Source organism: Gossypium arboreum, chromosome 11, assembly GCF_025698485.1.
Source record: "Gossypium arboreum isolate Shixiya-1 chromosome 11, ASM2569848v2, whole genome shotgun sequence".
In the NCBI taxonomy this organism is placed as follows: domain Eukaryota; kingdom Viridiplantae; phylum Streptophyta; class Magnoliopsida; order Malvales; family Malvaceae; genus Gossypium; species Gossypium arboreum.
The window spans coordinates 37,183,854-37,197,615 of NC_069080.1; positions in this window are offsets into that span (position 1 = coordinate 37,183,854).

The following is a 13,762-nucleotide window of genomic DNA, read 5'->3' on the forward strand; positions in this document are numbered from 1 at the left end:
AACAGGTAAACAGAGGTGAATTTTCGTAAATCTAGTGTGTAACCCAACAGAATTAAGCATGCAAGCATATAGATTATCACATAAACGGTCAGATGCAGATTCGGGCTCATGCCTATATCAAATACAGTCAACAGAATCAGATACATATCAGACGATCAGAATTCTACCCTCATCCTCTACACACCAACTTCGACCATCCCATCACACCATGTGGGGTTAAAAACACCCACCCAACCCTACACACCATATCATGCCATTACGATACATATTAGATAATGTGTAGCCACGTTGCCAGAAAGTAGGCTGTGATCGCCATTCAGAACACTTCCTTCTCATATACAAATCCCACCCCAATAAACTAATGTAGAAATCAGATATAGATATAACAGATTAAACATACTCACATGCTTATATACAGATATACATATAACAGTACAGTCAGGCATTCATTCAGTATCCTACTTAGATCAGTCAATCAGAATGTCACAGCATACAGATTAGGGTTTATTTAGCCCTTACCGACCCTATAGTAGGGCCATAGTCGGTCGGAGTGACCCATGCGACCTTAGGGAAAATTTTAGAAATATGGGTCCACATGCCCGTATGGCCCACATGCCCAGATTGGCCTTGCCAGTATGGCCCACATGGCCTGGCCTAAAATCCACACGCTTGTGTGGCATGCTCGTGTGGGCCCACACGCCTAACTCGGCCTAGCACATGTGGTCCACCCGACCACACTCATGCCACCACACAATCGTATGCTGCGTATGACCATGCCTTTGTCGACCACACAGCCGTGTCTCTCATACGGCCTACCACACGGGCTACCACACGCCCGTGTGGCATTGACAAAACAGTTTTTTGCCTTTTGCCAAAGTCTTATTTTTTGCATTTCGGGTACACACTTGGTATCGATTTGATGTGAAAACTATCCCGAGCCTTCCAAAACCTAAAAGTCGACATGTCAATGCTTAAAATCAGTCTTAAAACAAGATTAAACCGAGAACTCGGCACTAACAATAGTTCAAAACAAATGTTCATCGCTTACCCCCAACACTCCAAATAATTAACTACGATTCCGCAAGAGTAGGGTCACGATCTTCTCGATTCGTTATTTCCAAAATGTAAGTTCAATATCAACGAAAAATCCAACACAGCTATAAATGGATTAAAAGGACAGACTACCTATACGAACAAAACATATCACTTACCAACGTACGAATACCGTGAACAAAGAAACCGTAATTTTGGAAAACAAAGAGATGATGCCAATTGGAGAAAAAAACAACAGAAAAGGAGAAAAGGGGAGGAAAAAAAAGAATGTCAGAATTTTCCAAGAGGGACCGAAATTTTGAAAAAGAAAAATAATTAAAAGATAATCAAGAAAATAATTAATCTGATCACAAATCCATAAATTTCCTCCTACTAACCTACTAACCTTTAACTTCTTAGAATCCAAACACCACCGAAACATTAATTCATCTCCAAGCAAAAATAACATCCAAGCTAACGCAAGGATTCAAACACAGGATCTCCAATGCAGTAACTGCTTTCCACTCGAACCAGTAGGCTCATTCTAATGTGAATTTACAAGCAATTTAATATAAGCCCACTGAATAAGAGTAAAGCTAGAATCCAAAAAAAAAAAAACAATATTTAGCAACAGTGAGACTTGAACTCCAAACCTTTCACACACACCCAGAACACTAAACCATTGAAGTAGATACACACTTGTGTCAGATTTTTATGAAAACAAAAATATAAAATCCAGGGCGTTAGAACTCTACCCTCTAAAAGAAATTTTGACCTCAAAATTTACCTGATTAGAACAGATGAGGATACTGCTGGCGCATTAAGTCCTCAGGTTCCCATATAACTTCCTCAGTTGCATGATTTTGCCATAGAACCTTTACTAATGATATGAATTTCTTCCTTAGAACCTTAACATCATGATCCAACATCTGAACCGGCTCCTCCTCAAAAGTCAAATCCAGTCTAACCTCAATCTCTTCAACAAAGACAACATGAGACTAATCAGACCGATACCACCTTAACATTGAGACGTGAAGCACATCATGAATATGGTCCAACTCCGAAGGTAACTCCAAGTGATAAGCAACCGGTCCCACATGCTTTAAAATCTGATACGACCCAATAAACCTACAGCTCAGCTTACTCTTACGACCGAACCTTAGAATTTTCTTCCACGGAAAAACTTTAAGAAACACGAGGTCCCCCACAGAGTACTCAATATCACACCTCTTTAGATCTACATAAGATTTCTATCTATCAGAAGATGCCTACAGACGATCCCGAATCAGTCTAACTTTATCCTTAGTCTCGGAAACTAACTCAGGACCCAAAACCTGACGTTCACCCATCTCAGTCCAACATAGCAGAATATGACACTTACGACCATATAAAGCCTCGTAAGGTGCCATCTGGATGATAAACTGTTATTGTAGGCGAACTCAGCTAGCGGTAGATAATCCTCCTAATTACCTCGGAAATCTATCACACAACTTCGAAGCATATCCTCCAGTATTTGAATTACCCTCTTAGATTGACCATCGGACTGAGGATGGAATGCAGTACTGAAGTCCAATCTTGAACCCAGAGCCTCGTGCAATTTCTTTTAGAATCGAAAAGTAAAACAAGGATCTCTATTAGAAATAATCGACACAAAAACCCCATACAGTCTAACTATCTCGGAGACATTCAGCTTTGCTAACTTCTGCAGAGAATAGTCTGTCTGGACCGAAATAAAATCAGCAGACTTGGTCAATTGATCTACGATGACCCAAACAGAATTCTTCTTAGTGGGAGTCAAGGGCAACCTACTAACGGAGTCCATTGTCACTCATTCCCATTTCCATAAGGGAATCTTAAATGTTTGTAGCAAACCTGAAGGTAACTGGTGCTCAGCCTTAACCTACTGACACGTTAGACATCGATCAACAAAATTTGTAATCTCACGCTTCAAAGCCAGCCACTAGTACAACTCACGCAGATCGTGATACATCTTATTACCACCGGGATGCATAGCATAAGTGCTACAATGCGTCTCTTTCAGAATTGATTGCCTCAAAACAGAATCATTCAGCATACAAACCTGACCTCGAAAACATAGAACACCATCACTATTTAGCCCAAAGTCAGAAGTATTACCACTCTCGATCTGATGAAATTGCAAACCCAGAGACTCATCCCCTAACAACTTATCTCGAATCTGATCAATCCAAGTCGGCTTAACTTACAACTCGGCTTAACTTGCAACTCGGCTAACATACTACTATCATCAAATAGACTAAGTTGAACGAACATCACTGTCAAATAAGTTATCGCTCTATGACTTAGAGCATCGGCCACCACATTAGCCTTACTGTAATACCCTTCACCCATATCTGTCACCGGAATAAGGTACGAGGCATTACTAGACTTATACACATGTAGTCCTTTTATGCATACTCATAATGCCCTTATTATGAGCCCTCGAGGCCCTAAACATAAATTGAAAGTGGTTCAGGACTTAACCAAGAACTTTGGATCACTTAGAAAAATTTTCATCAAAATAGGGTCACGCGCCCGTGTGGCTCGGGACATGCCCGTGTGGGTAAGCCGTGTGGTCACACACAGCAGTGTCCTCAACCCGTGTAACTCTCTATTTATAATGTCATGCACCAAAAGAAGTCACAAGGCCAAGTCACACGCCCGCATGTTAGGCCGTGTGGCGAATTTAATTTTCGTAAAATAGGTGCATACTTCACACGCCCTGGACATACGTCCGTGTCCCAGGGCCGCGTCCTTCATATGGCTGAGACACACGGCTGTGTTTCTGCCATTGTGGCCAATTTGAAGCATTCCGTTTTGTAATATTAAAGTGCAGGGGGCACACGGCCAGACTACACGACTATGAGGCAGACCGTGTGTCACGCATGGCCTAGACACACACCTGTGTGTCTACCCATATGGACAAAAATAAGGCTATTTACCAAGCCGTTTGCCACCCTGAAACACATGCACACTTATACCAATTCAAAGACACATAACATAACATAATTAAACTATCAAAAATCCACAATCAAGTCATCCACACATCATTCACATACCACATCCATCATGCATATTCATCGTATACTTAGCAACTTAATCATGCAAGCTACCACATTCATGAATAACATCATCATTTGCATATACCAAGAACCAATATTACCCAACTTTTAATGGCCTTTTACAAAATGAACATTCATCGAAATAAGCCAACATTTTTGGCCAAATCAATTATGACATATAACAAAATGACCAAGTCCCCTATACATGCCATAACTCAACATGTTTAAAGCCATAAATACCCAAAAGATGATTTGATAGTGTGAGGCGATCCTCTAACGAATCTCCCAAATTCGAGCTAGCTTGGTGACACTATGTAACAAAGGAAAAGAAAGGGACTAAGCTAAATAGCTTAGTAAGTTCATATGCAAATAATAAGCATTTTAAACATACTCTTAACATACAATCAGAACTATACAAATTTCATGTATGCTACCAAATCTTATATTCACAACTTACTCATTCACAATCTTACCAATAGTTCATCACATATTGAGCTCATCATTTAGGAGTTTCACTACATACCTTTGTCAACTCGTAACATAGCCACATGCTTTCTCACTTTACTATTTTATTGGATTACCCGTTGAACCACTTTGAATACTAAATGATACAACAAAAATCTTACACATAAGTGCCACACATATTTGTAGCCAAAGCTACCATATATCTCATAACATATAAGGGCTCACTCTTGAGCTATTCACGGGTCTGCTCACACAAGCTGATGGTCGGGTCGTAGCTACACAGTATTGCTCACACAAGCTGTTAGATATCCGCAACACATGTCGGACTACCTAGCCACTGGTAAGACGTACGAGACTAGTACCCGAATCACATAATCACATAACACATAAGTTCCTAATATTCGATTCCTAAGGTTCAAACAAGATTTTTCACTTGTCAAAAATTTTTCGAAATACATCGACACATATGCCACAACCTTACCATCCTGCATCAGAATGCAACCCAAACCAACATGTGATGCGTCACTGTAAACCACGAAGCCCTTACCAGGTTTACGTCGTATCAGAACAAGAGCCTCAGTCAGTACAGTCTTAAGCTTCTCAAAGCTCTCTTACTATGCATCAGTCCAGTCAAACGGTACACTCTTGTGTAGCAGCTTAGTTAAGGGTACTGCAATTAGTGAGAAACCTTCCACAAACTGCCGATAATAACATGCTAGCCCCAAAAAATGCAGATCTCAGACACATTCTTAGGCTGCTTCCAATCCAACACAGCCTCAATCTTTCGAGGATCCACTCAAATCCCCTCAGTAGAAACTACATGACTTAGAAATGTTACCTCACATAACCAGAACTTTCACTTACTGAAATGTGAATAATGAATAAATTGAAATTGAAATGTGAATAGTAAATAAATTGAAATTGAAATGTGAATAGTGAATAATGATTATTTTGAAAGTGAATCAGTAACCCTATTAACTAAGTCAGGCTGACTCAGATATAGTTGGCATGCCATAGGATTGGAAGTGTTTAGGGATACTTCGACTTCGAGTTGATGAGACACTGGGTGTCATATTGTTACTTCTGGTAAATTCGCTGAGGTACTGGGTACCAACTTACTTTGACTTGGCCGATGAGACACTTGGTGTCAACTATTTGCTTCGAATTATGCGATGAGGCACTAGGTGCCATACTGATGTTTTGGCTGGATTCTTGTATCCGCCAAAGTCCGAGTCATGTTAATAAGGGTAAATAAATGAATTAACAAATTGAATGCTATTGGATGATTTTGTATATGAAATGGAATGAGATATTAAATTGAGAAATGAAAATGAAATGTATGAAACATGGTTTTATGAAATGATTATTGATATAATGAGATAATATGTAAATCAAAATGAAGAAAAGCTATTGTTAAGAAATTAAAAGTTTAGTGCATGAGTGATTTATTGAAAGAAAAATGGTTGTAAGGTTAAATAAGCTTGTTTATTATTTACTTTAAGTGTTTGAATTATAGTAATACCACTGAGTGTAAACTCAGCGTACGGTTTGTTTTCCATGCACAGGATAGGTTAAAGTCAATTTGCCTATTCAGCATCCAAAGCTGATCCTGAACTCAGTAAACTAGTTAAGTATGTTCTTTTGCAAAATGGCATGTACCTAGGTTGTTCGTATAGGTGATTTTGGGATATGATTGTAAATGATGTTATAAATTGACTTTAGTAAGTTCATAGGAATTTAAGATAAATCTTACTGAACTAATCATAACAATTTACAAACATATAATTCAGTAACATATCCTGCTAAACACAATAACCAGATGATGAAATCACTTAATTGAGCTCAATTTCAAAGTTCACCGAAAGCTATCACATAAATTCACGTAGCACTTACCAAACTTTGTCGAATTAAAGAACGTTTTATGGAATTGAGTACTTCATTTTCTAATGCCATAGTCTAACTATGGTCTTACACATATTCACATATCGATGCGATAGCCCAGCTATGGTCTTACACGTAATCACATACGATGCCATAGCCCAGCTATAGTCTTACACGTAATCACATATCGATGCCATAGCCCAGCTATGGTCTTACACGTAATCACATATTGCCATGGTCCAACCATGGTTTTCTCCGTCAATTCATCTTTTACCACTGAACGAAAGTACCAAACCCTGCGTTCTACTCAATTTGAACATTTAATTCAATTTTCATACTTTGACAATATTCATAATTTAATAACGAACATATGAAATGAAACATCATATCATTCATAAAACTAAAAAATAATCATTAAAATTCAGCCATATGAACTTCGCTAGCCTAATTTGCAGAAGTTGTAGAAATTCAAGGACTAGTCTATTATTTTCTCTTTTTCGCGTTTATCTTCGGGTTCTTGATCTATAATATAAAATTATTCATTCATCACTATTTAACTCAATTCTAATCTACTTCACAATTTATTCCCTTCAATTTTTGAAATTACACATTTACCCTACATTTTATAGTTTTTACAATTTAGTCCCTGATTAATTAGCCCATCAATTGAGCTAATTTCTCTCAATTAAAACTTTAATAAATTATTTTAGCCTACTATATAGCCTTTGATATTCAAAATTTAACACCAAACCCTAATTCTTAACTTTTTCACAATTAGGTCCTAAAATCAATTTCTATCAAAATTACTTAATAAAAATCATCATATAGCAAAACTAAAACTTTAAATCCATGTTAATTCATCATAAAATTCCAACACTCATTCATGGTAACTTCCAAAATTACCCAAGAAATTAAAAACTAATGAAATTGATAGGTGGACCTAGTTGTAAAAGTCTTAAAAACACAAAAATTTGAAGAGAAAAGCAAGAATTAAACTTACATGAAGTAAAAATATAAAACCAGCTTGAGAAACTCTCTAATGGCTGTTTTTGGCTGAAAATTGGGGAAGAAATGATCCAGATTTCTTTTAATTGATTTTTATTTACCTAATTTTGCAAAATTTCCAATTTTACCCTTCTTTCACAAATTTTCAGATTTTTTTTCCTGCTAATGCCGCCTCAACCATTCCTTGGGTGCCTAATTGCCCTTTAAGTCCTTTCTCATTTAACACTTGACCTATTTAATCATTCTAGCTAATTTTGCACCTTTTTCAATTTAGTCATATTTAATTAATTAACTATCAAAACGTTAAAATTTTCTAACGAAATTTTAATACTATCTTAATAACACTCCGTAAATATTTATAAAAATATTTATGACTCGATTTATAAAATCGGGGTCTCGATTCTTCATTTTAGAGACTAATTAACGAATTAATTCTTTCTAAAACATAATTTACTATTTCATAACTTTCCTAAATTCATATTTATCTCACAAATAGTAAATAATAAAATTTTTGAACTTTCTATCAGATTTAGTGATCTCCAATCACTGTTTCTGACATCACTGAAATTTAGGCTGTTACAGTGTGAGCCTTGCACTTAGGAAAATTTTAAAATTTCATGAAAAAGTTCTAAAATACCAGATTTGGTCCCGACCTGGTTCTAACGTGTATTTTGGACCTCAAAGGCCCATTAAATTGATGATATGATTAATTTATAATACATATGTTAATTATTTGTATAATATTCGTATTTGATTGAAAACGTCCGGTAATGCTCTGTAACCTTATTCTAGCGACGGTTTAAGGTTAGGAGGTGTTACATTTGTTAATATCAGAGCTATTGAGGTTTAGCCAATTCATAGACTAAATCGAGCTCGTAATTGAGTTTAGAGGTACATGTCATAGCTTTGGATGCTGATATAATTGTTTGTTTTTTTTTTTATAGTTAAAGATGTCGGATGAACATATTGATGATGTAGATCAAGAAATGTATACTAGAGACCGTGAATTAGATGAAACAGAGTCGGCAACACCGAGTGTAAACCGAATAGGTAATCAACCACCTAATGTTGAACGGGGAAACGTTAGAGAGAGATGATTCACAATTACTAAGAGTTATAGCCGATGCCCTTTAACGAGTAACAGGGACTGCATCTGCTACGACATCTACCCCTCCTACCCGACGGGCCCCGATTAAAGAACTGCGTAAGTATGGTGCAACTGAGTTTTTGGGTCTAAAGGGTGTTGATCCGTCTACCGTTGAAAATTAGATGGAATCAACAAAAAGAATTTTACAATAGCTTGAATGCACTCCCCGAGAAAGTTTATTATGTGATGTTTCTTTACTACAAGGGAAAGCTTATGTTTGGTAGGAATCGATTGCAGACATGTAAAAGCGAGCAGTGTAAACGGGATTTCTTTCAACAAGAATTTCAGAAGAAATATGTGGGAGAGTTGTATATAGAAGACAAGAAGCAAGAATTCTTAATGCTCAAACAAGGTGAGATGTTGGTAGTGGACTATGAACGAAAATTTTCAAGACTTAGTAGATATGCAACTGAATTTGTACTGACTGAAGCTAATAGTTATAAATAATTTCTACGGGGTTTACGTGATGAATTAAGGGTACAACAGGTATCTCATAGAATCACTGAGTTTGTAGACCTGGTTGAAAGAGCAAAGATGGTTGAACATGTGACAGTCCAAAATTGACCCTAGTCGAGAAGTGGTTTCGGGACCGCTAAACCAAGTCACCGAAATGTTTGAACGTAATATTTATTGTCTAGAATATGTAATTATGAATGTGTGAAAATTTCAAGCTTCGATTTAGCCGATAGCATGTGAATTCAGTTAGTAGGACTTGTGTGACACTTTTGAAAAGTGATAGGCTAATTTATAAGGACCTAATAGTGCATGTAGCCAAAGGGGAGGACTTGCATGTCAAATTCCCCCCTCCCCAAGTTCTAGTGGCCGGCCATGACAAAGAAATATGGGCAAAACATGTCATAAACATGTTTTGTTGGTGCATCATGGGTGGAAAAAAATAAATTAATGAGCATGGGTAATAAAGAAATGGGAAAAAGAAAAAAATGGTCTCATGCATGCTCCATTGCCGTGAGTTGAGGGGAAAGAAAGAAAAAAAATTTTGTTCATCCTTTCATTCTCTCTTGACCGAAAATCCTAAGGAAGAAGAGAGAATTTTTGCTTCATGCTTGGGTTGGAAGAGGATTAGGAAGGGGTTTGGCTATACTTGCATCAAGATTAAGGTATGTTTGAGGTTGTGCCATGGGATTCATGCATGTTTTTAGTTACTAGCTTGATGTTCTTATTGGCCCATGGTTCAAATCTTTGTTATATCATGGGGATGGTAGTTGGCCAAGGTGGATTTTATGTTAATGCCATTGCATGTTAAATATGAAGCTTGCTAATGGTATATGTGATGGTGGATTGATGGCTCTTGGACTTTCTTTTTAGTATTTTTGAGTAAGACATTAAGTTCTTTGCTTAATCATGACCAAAATTATGGTGTTGTGATGTATTCGGTCATGGTATATCCATAAGTATGATTCATGCATGTTGCATGGTAGGTAAGATTTGAGCTTTGGATATGTGTTTATATTTGGATATAAACAACTTGAGATTCGACCCTTGCACCTACATGAATATATGTTTGCACATGATGTATTGGTATGATATATATACTATTTCAAGGTGTATATTTGCTTGTGATGATGTTTGGTTATGAAGTAAATGAGAGATGTGTATTGAGCTACAATATGTAATCGTTAGATAGTAAAATGTATGCTGTTTTTTTGTGGTGTTAAGTGTAAAATTGACCTCAACATAGACATGCATATTCGGCCAAATGAAGTAGATTGGTGTGCATGTATTCGGTTAGAGGCAACCATATTGAAGCCTTATCTTGGCTTAGATAATTGACTAAATGGGTAATTAGTGAGGATGGTTGCGAATATACAAACATTCATATGCATGTGTAATTGAATTATGAATGTTTAGCAAGATGGTTAAACTAGTTAATTTATTGATTAAGCTCAAGGAGTTAAAGAGGAGAATCAAGCAAGGGAAAGGCGAAGGTCATCGAGTAGAAGCGTGGAAATATTTTACCCAACACAAGGTAAGTCACTAAGCGTATATTTTGTATCGATTTAAATAGACATGATGTCTATGAAATTATGCGAATGGAATGATGAATTTATATACATGTATGTATGTGGTGATGAAAGTATTGAATGAAAGGAAAAGAGGTGAGATGTATTGAGTTGTTGATTTGGCACTAAGTGTGCGGGTATAAACATTTGTGATCATGAGAATGGCACTAAGTGTGCGGGTTTTTAATTTGTACAGCACTAAGTGTGCGAGTTTGATTATATAGCACTAGGTGTGCGAGTTGATTTTATAGCACTAAGTGTGCGGACTCACTATATGTTTTGAAATCACCATTGACACTGAGTGTGCGACATTGTTAAGTTGATCACAGACAGCGGATCGGGTAAGCACCTTGAGTTCATGGCTAATAGGCGCTATGTTTATATTTGGAGTTGAGCTTGGTAAGTTTTGAACCTATGTAACAATTTTAATTGAAGTCACGTACATGAGAATTATCGTGGAATAAGTAAAAAGGCTATTTAGTTGTATGATTGTAACGAAAACAAAATGATGTATAAAAACGCTTCAAATATCCTATTGATTAGTATGTGGAATGTGAATGTGAATGTGTAACTTGGTGTGAGATTGAACCGAAAGGTCTAAGGAACTATGGTATAGTTCGGCTTGGAGGAAGTAATTAGCATCGTTTCATTTTGTTTCCTCTTATGACAATGTTATTAATGGATGGTAGTGCAATGCTTATGACTTACTGAGTTATGTACTCATTTGGTGCTTATTGTTGCTTATTTAGGTTCTTGATCCATTTTGCGTGCTCGGGACCGTCGTCGAAGTCATCACACCGGCTAACAACTTTTGGTATTTTCTTCGTAGTTGGTCTAGGAGTACATTTCGGCATGTATAGGCTATTATGTTTTGTTTGAACTTGGTATGTAAAATTTTGAATAGCCATGCGAAAATGGCTTATAAATGTTTTGAGCATAATGTTATAATCATTTGGTATGTATATGCTCATTAAGAGGCATGGAAATGTTTGGCAATGACCAGCCATTAGAATGGGTCATCATGATTATATTTTGGACTATATATGAAAAAGGGGTGGTTGAATCATAGAAACTATGTGTTAGAGAAGGTCTACCCTAGAAATAGATGCTGGCAGCAACAGTGACGTGGATGTGAAAAATCACTAAAAATAGTAGGAATGGAATTAAATAGTGAATAAATTATGTAAATGAACCTTGATGAATCTATTTTCATATGGAAGAAACAAAACGGTCATATGAGTTGTATGTTAAGAGATATTTAGGTATTCGTGAAACAGGGCCGGAACGGTTTCTGGATTCCCTGTTCCGACTTTTAAAATTCATTATAAATTAACCAGAGATAATTAGGAGTCATACCATATATGTATAAATTCCTCTTTGAGTCTAGTTTCTATAGAAACAAACAGCATCAGTATTAAAGCCATGCACAGGGAGTTATTCGAGTTGTAACGCATGAAGGTCAGTGTAGTCGACCCCTGTAACATGGGAGACTTTAACTAATAAATTGTACTAATTAGCTCCACCAAAAATTCTAGAAAAAAATTTGTAGATGGACTTATGAGTCTAGTTTCAGGGAAAAATTACAAAACTGATTTTCGAGTGGTAAAACTCAAGTTATGATTTTTGAAGCGACTAGTACACAGATTGGCAGCTTGTCTGGAAATTCTCAATAAGTGGTTTGAAGTCTGTTAACACCTCGTGTTCGACTCCGGCGACGGTCTCGGGTTCGGGGTGTTACAATTTTATTGGTATCAGAGCTATGGTTTAGTCGGTTCTAGGACTACCATAGCACGTATGAGTCTAGCTATACATGCCTTAATGTTAATGTTTAAATGTGTGATGACTTCGACGGTTAAAATTGTTGTTTTGATTAGTAAATGGATCCGGTGTAGAGAACCTTGGCGGATGACGTTGAAAGTGTAGCGGCTGCTCTGCACAAGGGACGCCGCTGTTGAACCTCGGTCATCTGCGAATAATCGAGGTGAGGGGCTAAACAAGCCTTCTTTACTATGATGAATGAGTGGGTCGCATAATATGCCCGAACCAATCCGGTGTCCAACAATTCCGAATTTGAATAATCCACCCAAGAGCCCGTAATGCCATCGATTCTTGACCTGTGAGGCTGAGTAAGCCACTGTAGACTTGATTAGAAAGTGCGGGGCTGAAGAGTTCAGGCCATAATTCTTGATGATGCCGTAAGGGCCGAGTTACGCTTGATAACACCATTGGTGTTTGATGGTATCATGCACACCGATGAATGTCTAAAGTGTGTTATATCCTTGTTGCGGGACTCGACCTACTATTGGTGGAGGACCTTGATTTCCATAGTCCCAAGCGAGCGAGTTACTTGGGATTTCTTTCAAGCGAATTTCGAAAGAAATATATTAGTCAACGGTTCATCGATCAAAAGCGTAAGGAATTCTTGGAACTTAAGCAAGGCCGTATGACAGTATCTAAATACGAACATGAGTTCGTAAGACTCAGTCGGTATGCCCGGGAGTGTGTGGCTGATGAGGTTGCTATGTGTAAGAGGTTTGAAGAAGGATTGAATGAAGATCTAAAGCTACTAGTGGGTATTTTGGAGATAAAAGAATTAGTAACACTAGTTGAGCGAGCCTGCAAGGCGGAGGAACTTGGAAAGGAGAAGAAGAAGGCTGAATTTGAAGCTAGAGACTATCGCAAAAGATCGACGGGTAAAGTTCCGTTCTCGGCTATAAAGAAGTTCAGGGAGGACACTAATAAATCGAGGACGACTGCGGGAATTTCCATTAGAGCACGACCATTGACGGACTCCCGAGCTACTTCGGTAGCTAGTGTGGGCAATAACCGTCAAGAGAAACCTGAATGCCCCCAATGTGGGAGAAGACACATAGGTGAATGTTGGGGTAAGTCTACCAATAGGGCTTGTTACGGATGCGGTTCGAAGGACCACTTCATTAGAGATTGCACGGAGCTTGATGAGAAGAATAGGATGCAAGGTGCAAGACCTAGTGGAATGACAGTTAGAGGTAGACCACCAAGAATTTCAGGAGGTAGGGGTGGTAGTCAGAGAGGGGCCACTGATACGGCTGTTCGATCTGAGACCCGTACTCCTGCTAGGGCATATGCCATCCGTGCACGAGAGGAAGCAT